This window comes from Camelus bactrianus, chromosome 2, assembly GCF_048773025.1.
Source record: "Camelus bactrianus isolate YW-2024 breed Bactrian camel chromosome 2, ASM4877302v1, whole genome shotgun sequence".
In the NCBI taxonomy this organism is placed as follows: domain Eukaryota; kingdom Metazoa; phylum Chordata; class Mammalia; order Artiodactyla; family Camelidae; genus Camelus; species Camelus bactrianus.
In genome coordinates, this window is record NC_133540.1 from 52,029,667 (window position 1) to 52,043,282 (window position 13,616).

Consider the following 13,616-nt stretch of genomic DNA (forward strand, 5'->3'; position numbering starts at 1 on the left):
TTTTTGAAACTACTGAAATAAAAAACTCAAAGGATGCAATAACTAGCAAAATAAATAGAAGGGAATATTATACTAATAAGAAATAATTTCAGGTCAAGAAATTCTCCTAAAAATAGTGGAAAAAAAAAAAGAAGTGAAAATTATAAATATATTCAAAAAGCTAAGACACATGGATCAAATCTAAAAGCATCAATATCTATCTACAAGGGTTCCCACAAAGAAAGGGAAAAAGTAAACTGATTAAATATTTTTAGAAAAATTAAGAGTTTTCCAGAATTAAAGACTGAAAAACCCAGAGACAAAGAGAATAGAAAACTCAAAAATCCAAAGATGACATGGGGAAGGAAGGAAGTAGGCTGAAAACTGTAAAACCTTAAAAGAGACACGGGGAGAGAGACTACTTTTCAAGCCCATTAATAGGCAAACAACAGAAAGAAAAAATAAATCCAAAACTAAATTTTTGTAAAAGCTAAAAAACAAAATCTTCATAAGCCTGATTAAAGAAAAAATAAAAAGAAAGGTAAACACCAATAGGATTGATAACAAAGAAATGACCACATATATATAAACAACCAAAAGAATACTACTTAAATCTCATAATAATTTTGAAAATCTAAAGGAACAGATAATTTCATAGCAAAATTACCAATTCACCAAAAATACAAATTACCAAAATTAACCCAAGAGAAATAGAACATTTTTTTAAAATACTAGAAGAAAATAGAAAAGAAACAAAAGTTCTCCCACTGAAAATGGCATCTATAGATCAGATGGAATCAAAGTTTAATTTTATTTCAGCTTTAAAGAACTGTTAGTTGTAGTGCTAAAATATTGCAGGCCACAGGAAAAATAAGTACCCCAAATCATGTTATAAAGCTAACAAAACCTTAATATCAAAACATGATAAACCTCAGACCAATGTGACATGCGATTAAAGGCGCAAAACTTGTAAACAGAACAAACATAATTCATCACTGTGTCAAAAAATAATTTACCATTAAAAAATAATAATCAAGTAAGCTTTATTATAGGAAAGCAAATGTGATTCTACATTTATTCTTTCAATAAATACTTAGGAAGCTGTGCAAAAAAGAGCTGATGGAGCATATTCATAAAAGCTGAAAGATGGAAAAACAACCCAAGTGTTCAACTAAAGAATGGATAGATAAGATACAGCATGTATGTATCTATATATGTGTCTGTTTACACACAAATACACAATGGAATATTATTCAGCCATAAAAAGAAATGAACAATTATACATGCTACAACATGAACACTGAAAACATTTTAATAAGTGAAATAAGTCCATTACAAAAGAGCACACATAGGATTTCATTCATACAAAATGTCCAAAACAGACAACTCCAGAGACAAACAGATCAGTGGTTGCTTGGACTGGAGAAGGGGATGCCTACAGAGAATGAGTGGGGGTGGAGGGAGAAAGTGATAGCATAAGGGTACTCAGATTCTTTTTTTCCCCCACTTTTACTGAGATACAATTGACACACAGCACTGTGTGAGTTTAAAGTGTACAGCGTAACGATTTGACTTACATACATTATGAAGTGATCACCAAAATAAGCTTAGTGAACATCCATCATCTCATACAGATACAAAATAAAAGAAGGAAAAAAATTTCCATGTGGTGAGAATTCTTAGGATTTACTCTAATAACTTTCATATATAAATATACAGTAGTGTTAAATGTATTTATCACGTTGTACAATACATTCCTAGTTCTTATTTGTCATACAATAGAAGTTCGTAACCTTTTTTAAGTTTAGTTGATTTACATTTTTGTCTCAGCTTCTGGTGTACAGCACAATGATTCAGTTATACATACATACATATATTCTTTTTCATATTCTTTTTTATTATAGGTTATTATAAAATACTGAATATAGTTCCCTGTGCTAAACAGTAGGACCTTGTTGTTTCTATTTTATATATAGTAGTTTGTGTATCTGCTAATCCCCAAACTCCTAATTTATGCCTTCCCAATCCTCTTTTCCCTTTGGTAACCATAAAATTGTTTTCTATGTCTGCAAGTCTGTTTCCATTTTGTAAATAAGTTCATTTGTATCATTTTTTAGATTCCACATATAAGTGATACCATATGGTATTTTTATTTCTCTTTCTCGCTTACTTTACCTAGTATGACAATCTCCAGATCACTCCATGTTGCTGCAAATGGCAGGGTCCATGGTGTCCCAAAGCTGTTAGTGTTGCTAGATCCTGGGGCAGCTGGCTGAGGGGTCCAAAGTGTCTCCAGTCTGGTGACCTGCTGGTAGGTGGGGCCATGGCCCAGGAGATCCTAGACTAGTGCAAACTCACTAGTGGAAAGATTTGAGTTCCTAGGTCTCTGGCTGCAGGGCCCTGAGGATCCTGGAATTGGTGCTGGCATGCTGGTGGGTGGGACTGAGACCCAGAGGGTCCCAGGGTTAGTGCTGGCCCACTGGTGGGAGGAGCCAGGTCCTAAAGTCTCTGGCTGCAAGGTCCTGGGGCTAATGCCAGTGCACTGGTGTATGGGGCCAGGTCCTGCAGTGGCTGTGGGTTCATGGGCTCTTGGGGCAGCAGTCCTCCTGGTGGGTGGGGCTGAGTCTCAGCTCAGCTAGTTGCCTGGCCTGAGGCATCCCAGTTCTTGTGCTGACAAACTGGTGTGACTGGCTGAGTCCTGGCACTAATAAGGTAGAAAGAAGAGTCCAAAACGGTGCTTGCCAGCACCAGTGTCCATGTCGTAAAGTGAGCTCCCAAATATGGGTGGCACCAGTGTCTATATACCCAGGGCGAGCCCCAGCTGCTTTCTGCCTTTTCAGGAGGATCTCCAAGATCAGCAGGTCAGTCTGACCCAGGCTCCTTTTAAATTACTGCTTCTGCCCTGGGTCCCAGAGCATGTGAGATTTTGTCTATGCCTTTAAGGAGTGGAGGGAGTCTCTATTTCCCAGAGCCCTCTGGCTATCCAGAAAGTAAGCCCCATTGACCTTCAAAGTCAAATGTTCTGGGGAGCTCATCATCCCATTGCTGGACCCGCAGGCTGGGGAGCTGGATGTGGGGCTTGAATCATTCATGCCTTGGGGAGAACCTCTGCAACTATAACTATCCTCCTGTCTGTGGGTGTCCCACCTGCAGGTACTATACCATGTCTCTGTCCTCCTATATGTCCTATATTGTACATATCTTCAGTTGTAGAAGGTCTTTTCTGCTGCTATTCTGGTTTTTCTCACCAATAGTTTCTCTAATTAGTTGTAATTTTGGTGTGCCTGTGGGAGGTGAGCTCACTATCTTCCTACTCTGCCATTTGGCCACTGCCCCAGTACCATACTGTTGTGATTACTACATCTTTTTAATGTAGTTTGAAATCAGGATGTGTGATGCCTCCAGCTTTGTTCTTTCTTAGGATAGCTTTGGGTCTTTTGTGGCTCCATACAAATTTTAGAATTGCTTTTTATCTTTCTGTGAAAAATGTCATGGGAACTTTTATAGGAATTGTATTGAATTTATATTTGGCTTTTGGTAGTATAAACACTTTAATTATATTAATTCTGCCAATCCATGAACATCGGGTATATTTTCATGTATTTGTGTATCTTTAATATCTTTCAATATCTTATAGTTTTCAGTGGACAGATCTTTCACCTCCTTTTTCAAATTTATTCTTCTTCTATTGTTTTTGATGCTAGTGTAAATGAAACTGCTGTGGTTCTTTTTCAGATATTTCAGTGTTAGTGTATAAAAATGCAACTGATTTCTGTATATTGATTTTTGTATCCTGCATCAGTATCCTTTACTGAATTTATTTATTCATCTAAAAGGTTTTTTTTTTTTTTTGGTGGTTTTTAGAACTTTCTATATATAAGATTATGTCATCTGCAAACAGAGAAACTTTACCTCTTCCTTTCCAATGTAGCGCCTTTTCTTTCTTTTTCTTGCCTAATCGCCCTGTCTATGACTTCCAGTAAAATGCTGAATAGGTGTGGAGAGAGTGGTCACCCATGTCTTAATCCTGTTCTTAGAGGAAAAGCTTTGGATCTTTTATAGTTGAGTATAATGTTAGCTGTGGGTTTGTAAATATGGCCTTTATTATGTTGAGGTATGTTTCCTCTATAACCACTCTGTTGAGAATTTTTATGTTGAAAGTTGAATTTTGTTAAATGCCTGTTCTGAATCTATTGAGATACTCTTATGACTTTTAACTTTCCTTCTATTAATGTGGTATATCACATGTGTTTATTTGCAAATGTTGAATCATCTTTCCATCCCAGGGATAAATCCCACTTGATCATAGTGTATGATCCTTTTAATGTGCTATTGAATTTGCTAAGAACTTTTGCACCTATATTCACCAGCAATATTGGCCTATTGTTTTCTTTTCTTACAATGATCTTATTTACCTTTGGAATCACTGTAAAGCTGGACTTGCAAAATGAGTTTGAAAGTGTTTCCTCTTCATTTGATTGAAAGAGTTTGAGAAGGATTGACAATCTTATCTCATGCAACTATTTCAAGCTTATGATTTAAAATTTTTTATTTTAACTTGAAAATGTGCCAAGAGTTTGAGGAAAAAGATAGAAAATTACTGCTGTTTCCTTATGAATCAGTGCTTTACCAGTAATAACTTGACTCAAAAGGCAAGATTCCAGGGCTTCTTTCCTTTACTACCCTAGATACTAACTCCATTTTCTTCCTCCAAAGTTTAAGCCCAGTACCTTAAATAATTAGGAAATCTATAGCACACTATTTAAAGTCTTCAGCTGCTGTAAATTTTTTCTTCTATTTTTAAAATGGAGAGGACTAGGCTACATGGAATTTATTCAAGTTCTAACAACCAATGATTTTATTAGGCTACTAGAATAGTCTAGGTAAATGGTAATGATACCTTAAATTGGACTCATTAAAGCTATTATGGTGGAATTGTGTTCCCCTCTCAAAAGATACTCTGAAGTCCTAGCCTCTAATCCCTGTGAACATAACTTCATTTGGAAATAGGGTTTTTGCAGATGTAACTGGATTATGATGAGATCATCAGGATGGGGGCCTAACCCAGTAAGACTAGCAGAAGTCATCAGAGTAAGAAACAGACACAGAGAGAACACCACGTGCTGATGACAGGCAGAGGTTAGAATGATAAAGCTGTAAGTCAAGGACACTAAGAATTGACAGCCACCACCAGAAGCTGGAAAGTAGCAAGGAAGGATTATACACCGAGCCCTCAGAAGAAACCAATCCTGCAAACACCTTGATTTTGGACTTCTAACCTCCAGAACTGTGAGAGAATAAATTTCTATTACTTCAAGCCACCCAGCTTGTCACTTTGTGACAGCAGCCCTAGGAAACTAATACAATAGCTGACAAAGCCAGGAGACTCCTTTATTTGTTCTTTTAAGTTTATTGGGTTTTCTTGATCATAAAATAGTATTTGTTTTTTATATAAATTTCTACGATACCATATAAATATAACATAAAGAAAATTAGAAATATCTAAATCCCACAGTAGTAGAGAATCATTGTTAATAAAGCTAATGAAATATACTCTTAATAGTATCTTTGTCTAGCCATCAAACTATAAAGTGAAATTTCACTTTAACATCTTTTCACTGACAAACAATATAGCTACTCAAGGACACACAGAAGATTGTTCAATGATATATTACAACTGCTCATCTTACTAGTAAATATTATTTAAGCATTTATATTAGACAACTAGATAGCAAGCTTAACAGGTACATAGTAAGCTGAAGCAATAAAAAAATTCATCCATTATACAGCTCTCATTTTTGTAAAGTTCAAGGATTATATTAAGAAAGATAATTGAAGAATGAGATGTCCTTTGATATAGAAAACCACTGTCACTCTACAAATGGAGGAACTAGAGAAGACTATATTAGAAAATTTACAAAACAAACACAGAAAATAAAATTAAAGTAACAAGGACAAACTAAACCACCACCAAACCCAGCAAATTCTAAGTTGTTTTCAGCATTTTGTACTTTTTTGCTCAATTTCTTTGTGTCCAATGAAAAACTGTGCTTCATTTCTTGTGAATTTTACTAATCACTAGTTTCCACTGGTGACTAGAGAAAGACAAGAGCACACGTATACCCAGAATACAGAGTATGACATTAAAGGCTATGGCTTACGTTTTAAGACATGATCTTCAGAAGAAAATTATGCCAAAAAAAAGAATAAAATAATGCCATTTTCAGCAACATGAGTGGACCTGGAGATTGTCTTCCTAAGTGAAGTAAGCCAGACAGAGAAAGAAAAAAAGCATATAATATCACTTACATGTGGAGTCTTAAAAAAAAGACACAAATTAACTTTTTCACAAAACAAGCAGATTCACAGACATAGAAAACAAACTTATGGTTACCAGGGGGAGGAGGTGAGAAAGGATATATTGGGAGTTTGAGATTTGTAGATAACTAACTACTATATATAAAATAGGTAAACAACAAGTTTATACTGTTTATCTCACGAACTATATTCAATATCTTATAGTAACCTATAATGGAAAAGAATATGAAAACAAATATATGTATATGACTGAAACATTATGCTGTACACCAAAAATTGCCACAACATTGTAAACTGACTATACTTCAATTTAAAAAAAGAAAATTATGCCAAAGCAGGCATAACCTAACATTTCTTTGCCTTGACAAACTTAACTCTAGCTCTACCTATATCTCTTTCCCATCTTAGCTGACAGTAAGTTCATTATTCCAATTGCTCAGAACAAATATCTTGGTATCATCTTTGACATCTTTTTTTTTTTTTTTTGCTTATCTCGGTCAGAATGTGGCCAATTCTCATCACCACCACTTCTACTATTCTAGTCTTAACCATCATCAAATCTTGCCTGGATTGCTAGAATAGCCTCCCAGCTGTCTCGTAGCTTCTACCCTGACCCCTTACCTAAGATTAGACAAAGAGATCCTTCTGAAATTAAATCACAGTGTCATCCCTCTGCTCAAAATCTTGCAGTAGGTCCTTACCCAAAACCCAAAAAGTCTTTATAATGGCCTATAAAGCTCATACTACATGTTAAAAGTAAACAATACTTCTATTTTCTCACACCACTTCTGAGACCAGATGTGTGGGTTTTTCCACAACAAGCAGCAATACTCCAATTCTCAGCAGACACCACAATTTAACTCAATTTGATCTACCTGGAGTTATTGTCAAGATTCCACAAGCCAAGGGCTCAGTTCAACTAGACTGACCCCCTACTTCAGACACCAACCACAGGTCCCAAGTTGTCACCTGCACTTCTGATCCACTGCCAATAAATTAGCGGTTCCCACAACCCCTTCCACGGATTTAATTAACTTGCTAGCACCACTCTGGAAAACAGCTTACTTGAGTTAAGTTTATTATAAAAGGATACAATAACTCAGAAACAGCCAGAAGGAACAGCTGCATATGGCAAAGTATATGGAAAGGAGCATGGAGCTTCCATGCCTTCTCAAGAAACACCACATCTCCAGCACCTCAAGCTCACCTACCCAAAAGCTCTCTGAACTCCCTCAGTTAGGATTTTTTATGGAGGCTTCATTACATAGGCATGCTTGATTAAATATTTGACCATTAGTGAGTAGCTCAATCTCCACCACTCTCCCCTCCCTGCAGGGAGGGCAGGTGGAGCAGAAAGTTCCGATCCTCTAATCACATAGTTAGTTCCCTGGCAAACAGCCCCCATCCTGAGGCTAGCTCCAGCCTCCAGTCATCTCCTTAGCACACACACAAAAAAAACACTTTGGAGATTATGAGAGTTTTAGGAGTTGTGTGCCAGGAAACACTAGAGACCAAATATATGTCTCTTATTATGTAACGCCTGCCCATCCTCTCCCCTCTAACTTCATCTCTAACTACTTTCCATTTACTTTCTCCATTTCAGCTACCTGGGCCTCGTTATTCCTGAACAAACCGTGCAAACCCCTGCTCTAAAAGCTTCACACTCTCTCTTCCTCTGCCTGGAATACACTCCTCTTGATACCCACTTGGGTTCTCCCCGGTTCACTTCATGACTGCCTTGCTCGAAAATCACCTCCTACATGAGGCCTATATTTATTTAAAATTGCAACCCACTCCACATGCCCAGTTCCCCTTGCCCTGCTCTACTTTTTCTTTTCTTCATGGTATTCTTCACCAACAAATATGCAATCTAATTGACTTATTATGTTTATTATGTCTCCTCCCAATCCTCTTAGAATGCAAAGTGAATCCTGAGCATCTAAAACAAGGCACAGTACATGGTACCTAGTCATTAAATAATTATTGAATGAAGCTCAGGAAATAAAGTGAAACCTCAACCAACAAACCCTCTGAAATCAGTGTTCCTAACAAAGATGACCTAGGCACTAAGGGTACAGGACAATTCCCCACCACCCAACAGCTAGGTTAGTATCAGTACTATACCAACAGGGAGGTAAAATTATCTTAGGCCCATATAGCAGGACCTTATAAGAGGAAAAGTCTTCTAGGGTTCAAACAGCCTGCTGACCTAAAAACAGGGAGGACCATCATTATCGGGGCAAGAGTTTATTATGCACGCTGAGAAATTTAGAGAATCCAAAGCATGAAGTTACCTGGCAAACAAAGAATGCTCTGATGGGCTCTTTAACAAGGATGAAATCCATGTTCTGATATAGACTTCATGATTCCCAATTCTAACTTTGTGAAAAGTTTCCACCAATACAGCACATACTCAATTACTCAATCATTTTATTTATTTGTTTGTTTGTTTGTTTGTTTTTATTGAAGTACCATGGGTTACAATGTGTCACTTTCTGATGTACAGCACAATGTCCCAGTCACGCATATACATATGTATATACATTCCTTTTCATACAACTACTCAATCATTAAAAGCAGATCAGTACCATCATCTATAATAATAATCTATATAAAAAAGTTGATAGTTATTGTAAGAATTATAAACCACACATAAAATACCTAATAAATGCCCAAAACATAGCAAGCACTCAGTAAATGCAAGCTAATTATAATGACAGCAAACACAAAATTTTTGACATAAATGATTTTTAACAATGTAATCACACATTTGAATAAAAAGTAAAAGCTGTATTATGATATTTTATACCCCATTTTGTTATCTTTCTCCATTTCTTTAAACTGGTGCATCAATCTTGACTAAAGCCTTAATCCAGATTAGTGGGATCAGATAAATGGTATAATAAAGTTTTAATTTCTAAATTTTAATATCTTTTAAAAGGTCGTTCTTAGTAAAAAATAAACAATTTCACTTATAGAGATATCCTACTTAAAGAAAACTTAAAATATGGAAAATTCTAATTGACAAAAAAATTTTGAGAATGCTTCATTTCACAAGTGGATTCACCACAGTATTATTTTAAACTTCGTGAATTTGAAATTGTAAATTTCATTTGGACTACAGAAGAAAAAACACATTGAAATGTTAGAAGGCAATGCATCAGAAATAAAGGGAAAGCAACACTAAAATAACAAGGTAAGCAACAAAGATTTAATTTAGAAAACTTCAACCTATGTACAACTTTTCAGAAAATACAGAACTTCCTTAATGAAAATTTTAATTCATAAATGACACAATGAAACATCCAGCCATAAACAATAACTAGAGCACTCAAAATAACACCCTTACTTTGTCATCATGTCTCTGGGTTGTGAGAATGCTCTCTTTACCTGCATTCTCATCCCTTGTGCTATGCATCCATTATTCTCCTTACACTTAAAATGCAATACACTATCACCTTCAGTCCCTTAGTTATTCTGTCTTCCCTCTACAGCAACCCAGTATAAATCTTACCAATGGAATATACAAAGTAACACAAAATGAAGTAATCTACTGCCCTTTGTTGGAACAGAAGACAATTCACAGGTGTGCTGTGGTGACTGGGAAGTTGGAAGAGAGGCAGTACCTTGCAATGGCAAGGGTATAAGAAAAAGACTATTTTATCTTTGGAAATTCAGCGCAGTTGTGGGAGCACTGGGAATAACCAGAGATGAGGCTTGGAAAAGACAAACTCATATTTCTGACTACTTTAACATTGTCTTATTAATTTTCCAATGTCTAGTGTCTAGCATAAAAAAAAAAGGTCAATAAATATCACTTAGTAATTCTGCTAGCTCAGAAAAGCACAAAAAGTCAGTTAAATCTTCCAAATTCCAGAGGAAAAGTATGTCTTCAAACTGCTTTTTGCAGTTCAATAGTAGCAAAACTAGAAGAGTAATATAATTATTTCCAAATTAATTCAAAAATACCATGACCACTAAGGTAATTGACTTTATTCACTAAAACAGCTAAGATATTGAAATATAGTTTATGTTGCATAACATTTTATTTTCTGGTGAATTACGAATATATGAAGCAACTTTTCTGAAGTGACTCATAGAAAACAAAAATTCTTCAATCATATGCAATGGTTTGTGGCACTATTTGTGTCATGGACACCTTAGTGGCCTAATGAAGCCTATGGACCCCTCAGAGTGTTTGTAAAGCATAAAACAAAGTTTATGGCATTGAAATAGGAAAGGAAGAAAGAAAAAAATGTATGAAATTTCAAAGAAAACCAATTATATTAAAATTCAGTTCTAACCACTGCTGATAGAGGACATCTGTTAACTTGGAAAAACAAAAAAAAAAAAACACTTTTTTCCTATTCTATTTGTAGTATTTTTATTATTTAAAGAAAACTCATAATAACTTGCCAATATTAGGATATTATATAAAGTTAAAGTTTAAATAACCTCTGAAGATTTTATCTGTGGTAGAATGTTTCTTGTTCCTATTGTGTGCATATACTGTAATGCAAAATTTTCTAAAATCATTACAGCTGTACAAAATTAGTAATGATATACTAATGCTACATATGTATCATCACCAATAGCTAGCTAGCTCTCCAAAGATGACATAAATTAGCACTCTTCCTTCCTTAATCCAAGCGTCTATGAGCAACAATAGGCTAGACTGACCATCTTTTGTGCCCTGGCATACCTAGCACACTGTTCAAAATACTTCCAGATGCAATATATAAGCTACCTTACTATAAGTTGTCTTCAAGGTCTATAATTAAGAAAAACCTTGAGTTAAAGCTGTCAAGTAACAAGATCTGCTCAGTATTTTAGTAACTAAACATCTTTGTAGGACAGCTTAATCTACTGCTTTCTATATTTCAAACATATTTTTGGAAAATTGTAGGGTGAACAATGTACTTTCTAGCACGATATGTTAGTGAGTCCCAAGTAGTATGAGCAGGGAAAATAATACTGATTTTGACTTTTGAATGTGTACATTACCTTAAAATAGAATTTTCACTTTTTACCTCTTGCTAAAACAAGCTTCTAAATGATGATTCCAAAACTGTATTTCTTGATACTACACAGTTTAAAATAAACATTTATTTGACATTAATATAAAAAATCTTGAATCACAGTACATACTAAATAGTAAGTTATGTGATATTTTAAGAAAAAAATAAACTAGGTGGAAAACAGTGCCCTTCCACCGTTAAAATAGCTTTCTTTGTTAAAACTACTTTTGTATCTTTCAGAGAACATAATAATATTAATTAATAACTATTAGTGTCAAGTTCCATGAACTATATACATACATTCATGAAAGATTTTTTTTTTAGTAAATAGGGAAAAAAGGAAAGATCTTTTACATTGTAGGAACAAAACATGTAACTACCTGTGAGTTGAGTTTATAAATAAATTTAATCACCTTCGTGGTTTCTCACCAGTAATCATGAATTTAAACAAACTGCCAGAGAGCTCATTTTAAAAGCCTCTAAAATGTAACATAAAAACAAAAACCTTGTTTTATCAGATTATAATCAACTCCAACCTACAGTGAGTTTGCCTATTTGGAATTCTTATGACAATGGCAGATAAATCATACATTACTTTTGCAAAATTAATTTTAATTTCTATTTAACAAGATTAAGGATATTGCTTCGACCATCATCATGGAACTGAGAATAGAAAATAAAACTACAAGAAGTATTAATTTAGCCAAAAGTTCATTTTGATCAGAATTTGTTGGCATGTTCTCCTCCCTTTAAATACTGAGAATCAGCAATGCTTTTTTTTTTTAAAGAATACAACTAAAAGCGAATCAGACCCTAATCACAAAAGAACCTCCTGAATTTAAACATCCCTCAGAAGTAGCTCTGAAAATTCCTTGCAAAAATATACATATTTCTTCCAGATAAGAAAATATTTGGCAAACTCTGCTAACAAAGCCTTACAATACATTTTGCAAGTATTAATCAGACTTCGCACTGATAAAGAAAACCTTGTAGCAGGATAACAAAACCTCAGAGCACTCTCAGATTGCAGGCTTTAGGAACCCTCCCTGCTACACCTGTGCAAGTACTTCCTGTTCTCCAATGTTGTTTAAAATTAGTTTAATAAACGTCCCATAAGTCGCCATGTAGAAGCTAAACATTAACTTTACAAATTACTACTACCACCCAGAAAATACCAGCCCAAAGATTCTCAAGAATCATCTCTTCTCCAAAGAAGGCAACATAACCACCTGGACAGCTTTAAAATGCTGGTGCTCGGGAGAGGCAATGGCTCGGAAAGTGAGGGACAGGCGCCAAGTAAGCGTAATATTCATAATCCTGATGCACTAAGAGAACCAGCAGGACCCCAAGTTCAGCTCCTTGCCGGCCCTCAAACACAGCAGCAATTAACAAGCACTACCCAGTAAGTACAGCACCTCCGCCCTCCGTGGGCGCCTCCAGACTGGCCAAAGGCATCTCCGCCAGACCCAGAAAGCGGCGGGAAGGCTGCGTGACCTCGGGAGCCTGAACCCGGGCAACTAGCCCTGAGTCTGCCCCGAGGAGGGTGGGGTGGGGGAGGAGGTCTCGGGGCTGCGAAGGGAGAGACGAAGTCTGGGGCTGGAACGAGGGCTTCACGGTCAGGCCCGTGAGGGTAGCAGGTCGTTGGATCACCACCCAGGGACTAGTTCTGGAGACTTACCTTGAGCTCGGCCCTTTTAGCGAGAGGAGAGCGCGGTCCAGGTAGAGAAATACGGGCCTTCTACTTTCACAGGGCTTCCTCCCGCTGACCCAGCTCCGCCTCAAGCCGACACCAAGCTGACACACCAACAGCCACCACCGTAACCGAGACTCACCGGGAACTGGAGCAGAGGCGACTGGTCTCCGCCGCCCAGAGCTCGACCCTGCGCACGGAGCATGCGCACACGCCTCAACACCCAGGGGCCAGTCAGGACTGTGACACCTGCGATCAACAGGTCCTGGGAGCCCCGCCCCTCTCCCCGCCTCGTCCCCGCCCCGCCTCCTCGGAGCTGGCTCCACCTTCATGGTCCCCGAGTTGGCCCCGCCCCCCCGGCTTTCCCAACCCGCAGAACTGTATTCCCGCGGGGGTTCGATGAGGCGCGCGATCCAGTTGAGTTACTCTGAGGCGCGAGATCCCGCGAGAGCAGGAGCTTGACCATTTTTCCTAAGGCGGGAGCGGAGCCCTGGGGCCTAGCTGGCGGAGAAAGGTGGCTGCAGGTTAGTCTGTGTGGTGTAGAGGGAAGGAAGGGATAGTTCCTCAAGTGGATGTGATGATTCCTGTGCTCTTGGTCATTTATTCAGCAT

At 37.1% G+C, this 13,616-nt stretch overlaps 1 protein-coding gene and 1 long non-coding RNA gene across 5 annotated transcripts in view; one reads left to right on the forward strand and one right to left on the reverse strand.

The window, feature by feature from the left end:
* USP53 (ubiquitin specific peptidase 53) overlaps positions 1-13,282 on the reverse strand; it is a 49,515-nt gene extending 36,233 nt beyond the window's left edge. The window contains exon 1 of one of the 2 annotated variants that reach the window (XM_045514982.2): positions 13,148-13,282. The gene's annotated coding sequence lies outside the window, so the exon portion shown is untranslated. Of the gene's footprint in view, positions 1-12,993 lie in introns of both variants that reach the window. The other variant, XM_010952605.3, reaches the window with a different exon arrangement.
* LOC105067132 (uncharacterized) overlaps positions 13,240-13,616 on the forward strand; it is a 280,700-nt gene continuing 280,323 nt past the window's right edge. For all 3 annotated transcript variants that reach the window (XR_006724082.2, XR_012499166.1, XR_012499157.1), the window contains exon 1: positions 13,240-13,529. This is a non-coding gene — a long non-coding RNA (uncharacterized LOC105067132). The remainder of the gene's footprint in view (positions 13,530-13,616) is intronic.